Source organism: Aotus nancymaae, unplaced genomic scaffold (assembly GCF_030222135.1).
Source record: "Aotus nancymaae isolate 86718 unplaced genomic scaffold, 86718_ANA_hifiasm-v0.15.2.pri h1tg000076l, whole genome shotgun sequence".
NCBI classification, from domain to species: Eukaryota; Metazoa; Chordata; class Mammalia; order Primates; family Aotidae; genus Aotus; species Aotus nancymaae.
The window spans coordinates 9559973-9574164 of NW_026988491.1; positions in this window are offsets into that span (position 1 = coordinate 9559973).

The window sequence follows — 14192 nt, forward strand, 5'->3', positions numbered from 1 at the left end:
GGAACAGTTTGAAGGACTCAGAAGACAGGAAGGTATGGGAAAGTTTGGAACTTCCTAGAGCCTTGTTGAATGGTTTTAACCAAAATGCTTATAGTGATATGGACAATGAAGTCCAGGCTGAGGTGGTCTCAGATGGAGATGAGGAACTTCTTAAGAAATGGAGCAAAGGTCACTCTTGCTGTGCTTTAGAAAGAGAACTGGCAGCATTTTGCCACTGCCCTAGAGATCTGTGGAACTTCGAACGCGAGAGAGATGATCTGAAATTGGAACTTAGGTTTAAAAGGAAAGCAGAGCACAAAAGTTTGGGAAATTTACAGCCTGATGATTTGATAGAAAACCCACTGGGGCGGGGGAGGGGGGAGAAATTCAAGCCAGCTGCAGAAATTTGCATAAGTAATAAGGAGCTGAATGTTAATCACCAAGACAACGGAGAAAACATCTCCAGGGCATGTCAGAGAACTTCACAGCAGCCCCTTCCATCACAGATCCAAAGATTTAGGAGGGAAAAATTGTTTCATGGGGTGGGTCCAGGGCCCCCTGCTGTGTGCAGCCTCAGAACTGGATGCTCTACATCCCAGTTGCTCCAGCCTGGGCTAAAAGGGAAGTTATAGCTCAGGTCATTGCTTCAGAGAGTGAAAGCCCCAAGCCTTAGCAGCTTCCATGTGATGTTGTTGGTCCTGCAGGTGTACAGAAGAACTGAAGTTTGGGAACCTTTGCCTAGATTTCAGAGGATGTATGGAAATGCCTGAATGTCAAGGCAGAGGTGTGCTGCAGGGGCAGAGCCTTCATGGAGAACCTCTGCTAGGGCAGTGTGGAAAGGAAATGTAGTGTTGGAGCCCCCACACACAGTCGCCACTGGGGCACTAACCTAGTGGAGCTTTGAGAAGAGGACTACCCTTCTCCAGACCCCACGATGGTAGACTCACTGACAGCTTGCACCATGCACCTGGCAAAGCTGCAGACACTCAACGCCAGCCTGTGAAAGCAGTTAGGGCAGGCATCGCAGTTGGGGATGAACCCTGCAAAGCCACAGGGTTGGAGCTGCCTAAGGCTGTGGGATTCCACATCTTGCATCAGCATGATCTGAATGTGAGGCATGGAGTAAAAGGAGATTATTTCAGAGCTTTATGATTTAATGACTGCACCGCTGGAGTTCAGACTTGCATGGGGCCTCTTTCTTCTTTGTTTGGGCCAGTTTTTCCCTTTGGAATGGGAGCATTTATCCAGTGTTTGTTTTTGATTTTGCAGGCTCTTAGGCAGAAGGTACTTGTCTCAGATGCAACTTTGGACTTGAAGTTTTGGGTTAATGCTGGAATGAATTAAGACTTTAGAAGGTTGTTGGGAAGGCATGACTGGTTTTGAAATGTGAAAGGGACATGAGATTTCAGAGGGACGAGGGCAGAATAATATGGTTAGGCTTTGTATCTCACCCAAACCTCATCTTGAATTGTAATCCTCAGGTGTTGAGGGAGAAACATGATGCCAGGTGATTGGATCATAGGAGCAGTCTCCCCCATGCTGTTCTCATGATAATGGATAATAAGGGAGTTTTTTGTGTTTTTTTGTTTTTGTTTTTGAGACGGAGTCTTGCTCTATCGCCAGGCTGGAGTGCAGTGGTGTGATCCCGGCTCACTGCAACTTCCGTTTTCTGGTGAGACTACAGGCACGCACCACCATGCCCGGCTAATTTTTTTGTACTTTCAGTAGAGACGGGGTTTCACCACGTTGGCCAAGATGGCCTCGATCTATTGACCTCGTGATCCGCCTGCCTCGGCCTCCCAAAGTGCTGGAATTATAGGCCTGAGTCACCGGGCCAGCCAATAATGAGTTCTCATGAGAGCTAATGGTGAGTTCTCATGAGATCTGTCTCCCTCTTGCTGCCATGTGAAGAAGGTCCTTGCTTCCTTCCTCCTTACGCTCCTCCCTGATTGTAAGTTTCCTGAGGCCTCCCCTGCCATGTAGAACTGTGAGTTAATTAAACTGCTTTCCTTTATAAATTATGCAGTCTTGGGTATTTCTTTTTAGTTGTGGGAGAATATACTAATATACTCTTTTTTTTTCTGGAAGATGGTAAGATGAAGAAGATAGGATTTACCAGGATGAGTTGTTTTTTAGGACTTAGAATTATTATATATGTATACATGTATATTATACATATACATTTATGTATATATAAATGTAGATATACATTTTCATTTATATGTAGATACAGAGATAGAAATGATGTAGATATAAATAGAAACACAAACATAGATATCTATATCTCTATATATAGATATATCAATCATACACATAACACAATAGGAGTTCAATATGTGGTAGCTATTTCTATTTTTATCCTTGGAAAATTAACTGGATGACCTCTCCATGTTATTACCCTGGGGGTGAAATTCAACAAACGCATGCCTTTCTTCCTGACTCAACTGGAAGTGAAGAGCTGACTAACACATTCCATCCTGATAGCTCCTCTTCCAGTCTTAAAATGTAACCCTGCCTAGTCCAACCATGAGCAAAACATCAGACAAACCCAAATTCAGATTGAGGGGCATTCTATAAAATACCTAACTGGTACTCTTCAAGCCACCAAGGTCATCAAAAACAAGGAAAAACTGAGCAAGTTTCACAGACCAGAGAAACTTGTCGGTTGAAGGCAAGGCAGCAGCATGCATGGGATCCTGGAGCAGAACAAGGGCATGCAATTAAAACTAGTAAAGTCTAAATAAAATGTTGAGTAAAGCACCGTTCCACTGTGTTTCCTAGTTGTAACAAATGTGCAACGGTAATGTAAGACGTTAACAACGGGAAAAACTGGGTGAGGGGTATTTGGCAACTCTCTGTACTGTATTTGTGACTTTTTTGTAAATTTAAAACTATTATAAAACTAAAAGTTTATTTAAATAAAATGATATTCTAATGGAGCAGTAGGTACCTCTAGATAGAGTGAACAATTTGAATCATTGTAATACTAATTAGCAATTACTGAGTGCTACCATGGCCCAGAAACTGAAATAAACTTATTACCTAGCATTATTTCATTTAATCATCCCAATCGCCCCACCAGGTAGGTACTAATATCCCAATAATGTAGCTGGTAGGCCCTCTAAGGAGGGATTCACTTTATGTTTACATTACATTTTTCTTATAATATGACAGCAATTTGGAAATCAAAAAATATTTCCTCCTAGAAAAAAATATGAAGGGTGTTTCTATGAATGTGGTAGAGTGAGCTGACTTAGTTCCTCCTATAGGAAATTCCTTGTTCTAAAAACAAAGAGATAGCTCAAGGTCCAAGCATTTAGAGTTTAAATTGATGCCATAGTGGTACAGCATCATTCACTCCAGAGATAGGACTCAGGTCTAGGGACTTGAGAATAAATGCCCAAGGATTAGGAGAATCAGGCTTAGAATAAGCTCAAGAAAGCAACAAAGAACACCATCTTCTACCTATCTGAGTCGAGAACTAAAGAATCTCCCTTGAAGTAAAAAGTCCAAGTTCACTCCACAAGTGAAGAGAGGGTCAGATTTTATACTTGTCACAAGGTAAGGGAATCTCAAAGCTAGAATTTCATGAAAAAACTAGTCTAGAAACAGTGAAACCTCTGAGTCTTAGAAGAAACAAACATGAGACTATTCTATAGGAATACTTTCATATTCTGGGATAAAGGTAGTCCCACCAAAATATGAAACAAAACACAAAAACATAACCAAATCTAACAAATACATCTTACCACATTAAAAAATTAAAGGTGAAAAATTTGATCATAATGATAGATGGTTTTAAAAATTGCTACATTCAACACCAACTGACAAAAGAACAAATAAGTCTTGGAAAACTGAGAAGAGGCCTTTCTTACACTCATAAAAGGTATATGCAAAGCTCTACAGCAAACCTCAAAGTTAATGATGAAACATTAGAAGATTCTCTCTAAAGTCTGCAACAAAGAAATTCAACAGACTCTCCCCACCTTCCTGACTCATCTGAAAGTGAGAAGCTGAGTAACACATTCCACCTTTAAAGTTCCTCTTCAGGTCTTAAAATGTAACTCTGCCCAGTCCAACCATGTCCTGGAGGTCTTACCTAACACAATATAAAAATAATAATAATAATAAGTACCAGATGAAAGAATGGGAAAGGAATAAAGAATAATAATTAAAAGAAATAATTTTGTACATAGAATAGCCAAAATAACCTAGAGCCATATTATTAAAGCTAATCAGAATTCAGCAACATTGCTGGTTACAAGGTTAACATGCAAAAAATGGAATTTCCATGTTTAAGTTTATAATAAACTGCCAAGATACTTTCCAGAGTGATATACATTGTATACCATTACTGCCTGCCTGATCCAGTTTCTATGCATCCTGCCCAGCGTCTGATGTTGTCACTATTTTTTTATTCTGCCCATTCTGATAGGTGTGTAGTTACATCTTACTAAGGTTTTAATTTACATTTCTCCAAAAGCCAATGATGTTGAATATTTTTTCATGTGCTTCTTTGCTGTTTATCCTCTTTGATGAAATCTCTGTTGATATGTTTTGCCCATTTTCTAGTTGAACTGTTTTTTTTTACAGTTCATTTTTGAGAGCTCCTTATATATCACAGACACTAGTCTTTTTTGAATATGTGATTTGCAAATATTTTATGCTATTTTGTAACTTGTCTTTTCATCTCTTGAACAGATCTGTTGCAGAGCAGAAGTTTTTAATTTTGATAAAGTTCAATTTTTCAAATTTTCTTTTTATGGATCATGCTTATGGTGTCAAATTTTAGAAATTCTCCACCAACTCTTGGTTCTGAAGACTTTTTTTCCTATGTTTTCCTCTTAAAGTTCTATATTTTCCATTTAAGTCTGTGATACATTTTGAGTGAACTTTTGTATAAACTAAGAGGTTTAAGTCAAGGTTCTTTTTTTTTTTGGCCTATCAACATCCAGTTTCTCTAGCACCATTTGTTGAAAAAACATATTCCTCCATTGAAACTGAAATAGAAAGGAGCCAAGAAAGCTAAGACAATTTTGAAAGAATGAATAAAGTGGGAGGATTCACTTTACCCAATTTCAAGATGTATTATACAGCTACAGTAATCAAAGTTGTGTGGTCCTGACATAGGGAAAGTCACACAGATCAATGGAATACATTAGAGAACCCAGATATAACCTCACATAAGGAAGGCCAACTGCTTTTTGACAAAGGTTCAAAAGTAATTCAATGACAGCAAAACAAAATAAGCCTGAACCTAAAGCTCACATCTTATAAAAAAAAAATTAACTCAAAATGAATCATAGATTTACACATATGGCATGAAACTATAAAGCTCTTAGAAGAAGACATGGAAGATAATCTTCAGGATCTAGGGCTTAGTTAAGAGTTCTTAAACATAACACCAAAGGCACAACCCATTAAAAAAATTGATAAATTTGATCTCATCAAAATAAAAAACATTTTCTCTGAGATAGACCTATTAAGAGGATAAAAAAATAAGCTATGGAGTGGAAGAAAAATATTTGCAAACCACACACTTGACAAAAGACCATTTTGAAGAATATAGTTTTTAAAACTTTCAACAATAATTTAAAAATCCCAGGCCAAAACTGCAGTGTGCCCTGATTATGTCACTGCACTCTAGCCTGGGTGACAGCAAGACCCTGTCTCAAAAAAAAAGGAAAAGGAAGTCAAGGGGAGGGGAGAGGAGGGGAGCGGGGAGGGCAGGGGAGGGCTGGATGAGATGGCTCACACCTGTAATCCCATCACTTTGGAAGACTTAGGTGGGTGGAACATTTGAGGTCAGGAGTTCAAGACCAGTCTAGCCAACATGGTGAAATGCCATTTCTACTAAAAATACAAAAATTAGCCAGGTGGGTAGTGGCGCATGTCTGTAATCCCGGCTACTCAGGAGGCTGAAGTGAGAGAATCGCTTGAGCCTGGAAGGAGGAGGTTGCATTAAGCTGAGATCCCCCCCTGCCACTGCACTCCAGTCAGGGTGACAGAGTGAGACCCTGTCTCAAAAAAGGAGGGAAGGAAGGAAGAGAGGAAGGGAGGAAGAGGGGGGAGGAGGGAGATGGAGAGGGGGGAAGGAAGGAAAGAAAGGGAGGGAGGGAGGGAGGGACATGAACAAACACAGATGTTCACTATCACTAGCTGCAGCTAAAATTAAAAATAGTGATAGTCCCAAATGTTGACAAGGATATGAGCAAACTGAATCGCTCATGCATTGCTGGTTGGAGTGTAAATGGTGCAGCCACTTTAGAAAATACTTTGGCAGTTTCTTTTGAAAACTAAATATACATTTACCATGTGACCCAACAGTTACACTCATTGTATGTTTATCTTAGAATAAATGAAAATATATGTTTATATAAAAACATGTACACAAGTGTTCATAGCAGCTTTATTTATAATAGCCAAAAACCAGAAACAACCAAAATGTCCCTTCATAAGAAAGCAGTTAAACCAATGCAGTATATCGATGTCATAGAATATTACTCAGAAATAAAAATAAAAAAAACTATTGATACATACAACTTGACGATCTCAGGGCATTATGTTTAACGAAAAATAGCCAATCTCAAAAGAGCATATGCTGTGTGATTCTATTGACATAGCAATCTCAACATGACAAAATTATAGAGACAACACAAATTAAGGGTTTCCAGGGGGTAGGCATGGTGTGGGAAGAAGGTGAGGGTGGCTATCAAAGGGTAGCATGAGGGAGATCTTCGGGGTAATGTAACTAAGTGTAGGCTTGGCTGCTTGCCGCTTGTGAAGCCAGTAACAAAGATGAAGTGCAATAAAAGGAAAGTGGCTTTATTTCCAAAGCTAACAGGAGGGAATGGCTGGCTTATGCCTCCAGAAACCAGTTCAAACTTTAGGCTGGGGAGAGGGGCTTAAAAATAGAAACTTGGGGCCAGGCAAGGTGGCTCATGCCTGTAATACCAGCACTTTGGGAGTCCGAGGCAGGCGTATCACCTGAGGTTGGGAGTTTGAGATGAATGGGAGGCATGCAGCGGTAGAAGTACTGAGTACAAGGTCTGTAAGTCAGAGGTGTTTGAACTACAGCAACTCCCTATTGAATAGCTAGCCATGTGGAATGGCTAGCTTATTCCTCCAGAAGCCAGTTTGGTAATGTCTGGCTTATGCCTCCAGAAACCAGCTGGGTAAAATGAGGCTGAGACCTACTGGGCTGCATTCCCAGACAGTTAGGCACTCTAAGTCACAGGATGAGATATGAGGTCAGCACAAGATGTGGGTCATAAAGACCTTGCTAATAAAACAGCTTGCAGTAAAAAAAAAGCCGGCTAAAACTCACCAAAACCAAGCTGACCAGAGTGATGACCTCTGGTTGTCCTCACTGCTACACTCCCACCAGTGTCATGACAATTTACAAATGCCATGACAACATCAGCTGCCCTTTGTGGTCTAAAAGTTACCCTACGTGGTCTAAAAAGGAGAGGCATAAATAATCCACCCTTCTTTAGCATTTAATCAAGCAACAACCATTTAAAAATGGGCAACCAGCAGTCCTTGGGGCTGTTCTGTCTATGGAGTAGCCATTCTTTTATGCCTTTAACTTTCCTAATAAACTTGCTTTCACTTTACTCTGTGGACTTGCCCTGAATTCTTTCCTGTGCAAGATCCAACAACCCTCTCTTGGGATCTGGATCCAGACCCCCTTCCCATAAAGTAACATGTATGTCTTTTTCCCGTGGTCACTTGGAGCACTAGTCCACCTGGAACACAGGCTGGCATTGGCAACAATGGTCGGGTTGTTGACTAACCACCTTGGGGTCATCTCCGGAGTTTTGCAGCTGGGTCTCCATGCTTGCTCTGTCTCAAGATTAGCCCCTGGAACTTCTAAGTAAGTACCAAGTTAGATACAAAGATGCAGTTAGATACATATGCCTGGGGTAAAAGGAGTACACAGTGGGAAAACGAAGAGAGTGAAGTTTTAAACTATGTTTCAAGGTTCTATTTTAAGACTAAGGAAAAAGGGCTTTGTTTCAAGGTCATATCTTGGGAGTGAAAAGAAAGGATAAAAGAAAAAAAACTTTTCAAATGTGTTTTAAAGCTAAACTACCCAGTTACAGTAATGGAATTGTGCCATCTCTTGATTTCAGTGGTAGCTACACAAGTCTGCACAGGTGATTAAATGTCATAGGACTGTACACACATGTTGTACCAACGTCAGTTTCCTAACTTTGACATTGTACTGTGGTAATGCATAGCTATATATATGTATATGCTTATGAAACTGGGTGAAGGGGACAGAGACCGATCTATCTTTGCAACTTCCTGTGGATTTATAATTATTTCATAATGAAAAGTTAAGCAAGAGACTGTCAAACCATAAATATTTTGTAGTATTGAAATACCTTCAATAAATGTAGTGTTATTATAACAGCAACAGTTTTATAATAAAATGCTAAGTCAGCAGTAAAAAGGACAAAGTTACTTTTCCAGGCAGAGTCTCTCTATTTATTTATTTAGAGATAGAGTCTCGCTCTGTTGCCCAGGCTGGAGTGCAGTGGTACAATCTTGGCTCACTGCAACCTCCACCTACTGGGTTCAAGATATTCTTCTGCCTCAGCCTACCAAGTAGCTGGGACTACAGGCATGCACCACCACACCCAGCTGATTTTTGTATTTTTAGTAGAGACAGGGTTTCACCATACTGGCCAGGCTGGTCTCGAACTCCTGACCTCATGATCCGCCTGCCTCAGCCTCCAAAAATGCTGGGATTACAGGCATGAGCCACCATGCCCAGCCTGGACAAAGCTACTTTTCTACCAGATTAGGAAATATTGGGGTTAACTAGAAGCAGAATGGTAAATTCCTGTTGTCAACCACGCATGTCACAGATACTGAAGGCAACATGGCTAAGTAGGCTCTAAAGTGATGCTAGAGCCTGACAGACCAGAGTGTGCATAGATGTTCCCCTACCCCTTGGTTATCTCTTTGTTCATTTCCTATGCCAATAATGGTAGTGACAAAGATCACTCTGCTCTTCAGCACCCAGGACAGCACCTTGCTCATCTCTGACTCCTCAGCACCCAGGACAGCACCTTCCACTGAATCAGGCCTCAATTAATAATTGTGGGATTGCATCTCTCTGAACTTCCAATCCTTCTATTTAAAAATTACTAGTTGTTTCTCTATTTTCTGTTTACCAACTGTTGCCTGCAGGAAACTGAATTTTCAAAAGCCAGATTTACATAGGAAATCAACAAGATTAACACATTTATTGATCTATTGTGCAAAGGAAGTATAATCACAATATTGAAAAGATGGCAAAGAAAGTTTTTTAACCACATCTATCTCTGAGTGTGCAAATGGGGTTTCTGACCCACAATCAGGAGGTCATCAAATACTTGGACTTGTTCTGAGCTGACTGACATCATCCACTCCCTCCCAGGAAGGCTCCCAAGGGGTGACTGCTGATTTGGACAACCAGTCACTTCCTAGGGACACAGAAATCAGACCTTGTATGCTTCTCCTTTAAGCAAGTTTCTTTATTCCCCTTATTTTTTATTCTTCTTTTCTTCTTTCCTCTATTTCTTTATTTTTCACATGAGAAGTGTAATTGGTCATTTATATAAATTAGAACCACAGACTAGAACAATCTTTGGATTTTCAGTCTTATTAAATTTTCAAGAATCTGAGGCCTGGATAGTAAGGGTTTTTCCTCATATTCATACCTTAAGTCAATGGCAAAGCCAGAATTTCAACTTGATTGATTCCAGCAATCAATCCATAGCTCATGTACTCTAAACTATCTCAAGGAATCTCAGAGCCAAAGTACTCATCTCAAAACTAGTCAGTTTCATTTTTTATAAAGTTAAAAAGATGTTAAACTAGACTCACAGCAGTCTTTCTTTTGAGGTGGAAAAGGTAGGAGTTTTCTGTGCAATACGGTACTCCCACTTGCTCTGTGTTCAGGATACTCACTCTAAGTTCAGCAGGATAGATCTAAAGAAAGTTAGAGGAAGACAACTCTGACCACCCAACAAAATAAATCACTTTAAAATAAATATATAATAAACAAAACAATTTTTAAAACTTTTAGTAATATCCACTGTGGGTAACAATGTAAAGAAATGGATATTCTTGACCACTAGTAGATAGATAAATTAGCGCAGTCTTTAGGGGCACTATTGAAGAAAACTAAAAATGTATACAATGATTATGAATCTACCAAAGCACATATATGATCTGTATGCTGAAACTACAAAGTGCTGGTAAAAGAAATCAAAGTCCTAAATAAATGGAGAGACATATTGTGTTAATGGACTGGAAGACTCAGCATAGTAAAGATGCCATTTATCTACAAATTGATCTATAAATTTAACACGAAGTCAACCAAAATCCCAGCAGGACATTTTGTAGATAGATAAAAGTTGATTTAAAAATTCATAGAGAAAGGCAATAAAGACAACAGAATAGTTAAAACTATTTTTAAAAGAAGGTAGAAGTTGAGTAGTAACCTTATCTGATTTTAAAACTTCTAATAAAGCTACAGTAATCAAGACTGTATGGTATTCGTGGAGGAACAGACACATAGATCAAAGGATTATAATACAGAATTGTGAAGCAGACCCACACGAATATAGCAAACGGATTTTCAACAAATGTGTAAAGACAATTCAATGATACTCTTAAATATCCATATGCAAAAAGGAACTTCGATTCATACCTCCCATTATATGCAAAACTTAGCTCAGAATGAATCACAGATCTAAATACAAAACATAAGACCAAGAAGTCTTTAGAATAAAACATATCAGAAAATATTTGTATGCTGGCTTGATGCTGTGTGCTGGCAAGAGTTCTTAGATATGACACCAAAAGCATGGTCCATAAAAGAAAAAAAAAGATAAATTGAACTTTATTAAAATTTAAAACATTTACTCTGAAAAAGACATTGCTGAAAGATTGAAAAGGCACTCTATAAACTGGAAGAAAATCTTTGCAAGTGACGGATCTGGCAAAGCAGCATGAAGCATACATGAAGAACTTGGGAAACTCAACCACAAACCCAATTTTAAAACGGGCAAAAGACTAGAACGACACTTCATCTCATCAAAGATGTTCAACGTCATTAGCCATAAGGGAAATACAATACCACAAGAAGATATCACTATATATTTATTATAACAGCTAACATTTTAAAAATACTGACAAGACCAAGTACTGGTGATGATGCAGAGAAGCTAGACCTTTGAAACATTACTGGTCAGAATGCAAAATGGCACATCCATTTTGGAAAATTGTTTGGCAGTTTCTTATAAACTTAAACATATATTACCATATGGCCCAGTAATCCAACTCCTCTATACACACCCTAGAGGAATGAAAATTCATGCTCAGACAATTCTGAGCATAAATAAGGTGATTCAAAAGTTCATGGAGAAAGTGTGTATAGCTTCTCTATTCATAATTGCCTCCAAACTAGAGGCAATCTCAATGCCATTCAGTGGATGGATGAATGAACAAATGTACTCTGGGTCATCCACCCAATGGAGCATTACTCAGATAAAAATAAGTGAACTGCTAGTGCATACAATGATTTAGATGAATGCCCAAGTATTATGCTGAATGACAGAAGTCAGCCTCAGAGATAACTATGATTTCTTTTATGTGACATTCTCGAAAGGACAAAACTATTCTGATGGAGAACAGATTTCTGTTTGGCAAATGTTATAGGTAGGAAAGGGTGTGACTAGAAAGGGATAGCGGAAGAGAAGTTTTGAAGTTGGTGGAATCGTTCTGTATCCTGATTGTGGTGGTAGTCACACAAATCTGCACGTGTTCAAAGTCACAGAAATGTATTACTTTAGATGTATGTATGTCATACATAGAACTGTATGAGAAAAAGGTCAATTTTACTATATGATAATTTTTAAAATAAAATTAAAATATGCATATCATTAATGGATCTAGCCAATGATCATGAAAGAATGACTTTAATTTTTAGAAGTTCTATTGCAGTTTTAGTGAAAGACACATCTAACACTTCTGAACCATGGTTTCCTCATCTATACAATGGGGATTCATTAAATGAGCTAATTCCCACAGTATTTATAGAGGGATAGTCACAGAGCTAGTACCCAACAGTTGGTAATGACTGTTTTTTACCTCCCCTGGGTGCCAGGTGCTGGAACCAGTTCAAAGAGCCAGTGTTGGCTAATTGGCCTTCCAAGTGCCTATTTCTCAGTCTGAGAGTAGGGTTTAGTCAAAGACGGGTCTAAAATAGAAAGCATATTTCCTCCCTCCCCACAAACAATATGTAAAAGAGTTCCTTTTCTTCAGCATTATTGAGCAAGCCATTTACTTTCTCCAAGTCTTAGTTTCTTCACCTGTACAATGGAGTAAATTAAGACTCAACAATATAAAAGAGACAAAGTACCGGACATCCAGGAAGCTTCCAATAAATCCTGGTGGACGCTATGCTTGCTCACTTCAGCCCCCTCCTTAGAGCTCCTGAGATCATTGGGGGGAGCGCCAGACCTGCCTGCCAAGGGAGAAGCCATGGCTTACCCTGGTTCAGCTCAGACGACCAGGCTGGAACCTGCCCCAAAACTTCCTGGTTTATACTTGTGCTGAGCACTCAGCTCCTGAAGGATGCCCCTGTGCCCAGAGAGATGCATGCTCTCTGCCCACACGTTCTCTTCCCCACCCCTTGCTTGTTACAGGAAAGCTGTACAGCTCATCAGAATGAGAGTTTTCCTTTCTGAATTTTATCGCTGGAGCTCTGGAGCCTTCTGCAAGTATAACTCTAGAGCTTTGGGTAATTTAAACATGCTGCACTGCTTAACCTTTTCTTTTCTGCTGAGCACCTACAGATTTCTGATGAACCAAAGAGAAGTTGAGTGACCTGTAACCACAAACCTGTGTAGTCTCAGTATCTGGTACAGGAGAGATACATTTATTTTAAATCAAAAGAGCATGTAGCTATCATCTTTTCCTGCAACATGTGGTGGATCAGATGCCAATTCCCTTAAATGCCAAACCTCCATTTCTGCTATGGGGTTTGTCAATCCCAGAACTCACAAACAGAAATCACATGCCCCAAAACAAACAAAATACTCAGTCCACAGGGAAGAGAAGTAGCTGATTCTTCTTCCCAATATATACAACATTCACCCCCAATCGAGGACCTTTTAAGAAAAAAAAAATCAATAAAATATTTTCTTTTTCTGATCCAAGTTGTGTGGCTTTTGGCAAACAGGAGGAAATCAGGAGTCAAATAATGCAAGTGGTTGAAAAATGATGGTGGGTGTGCATATGTCCGTATGTGCTTCCCGTCAGAAACAGCCGGCAGTCACAGAGGTACTTTTCACAGGGAGCTGTGCAGAGACTGTAAAAACCAGGATGCCTGGTTACTTTTTATGAGCCCGTTGGCCATACTTAGATATGTAGATCTGTGTAGTCACCATTGTCCTTCACAGCTGAAGACATGGCTGCTGACAATGTTATTTCCCAAGCACACAAATTAAAATATGGGTGATACTGTTGCCCTTTGGTGGCAGATCCCTCCAGCTTCGCAGCTTGAACAAGGCTGGGCCTCCAAACGGGCCCTTGCATGTTCCTCAAGCTCACAGCCCCTCTGGAGAGCATATTTTGTTTAATTATACTTTAAGTTCTGGGGTACATGTGCAGAATGTGCAGGTTTGTTACATAGGTATACACGTGCCATGGTGGTTTGTTGCTGCATCCAAGGATCTAGAACTAAAAACACCATTTGACCCAGCAATCCCATTACTGGGAATATACTCAAAGGATTACAAATCATTCTATTATAAAGACACATGTGTTTATTGCGGCACTGTTCACAAGAGCATTTTCTTCCCTAAAGCCTCCCTGCTTTCTCAGGCCACAGTAGGGCCTGGATGTTTGCTTTTCCACCCACAGAAGGAGAAAGAAAACCAGATGTTTAAGTTGCAGGTAAATCAGGACTCCTTTACAATTGGGCATTTCTCTTCCCCAAAATGCTTTCTCGCAGCAGTGCTGTTTACACAGAGAGTAGTAGGAGGGTGAAGGAAAGAGGGTTTGATTGCAATGATTTTTCATTCTCCCCTCCCCCTACCCTTTTCGCATATTTTAATGTTCTCCCCTTGCTTTCTCCCTTTCATGTTCTCCCTCTCCTTTAATGTTCTCTCTCTCCTTTCTCCCTTTTCTTATGTGATGTCACCCTCCTA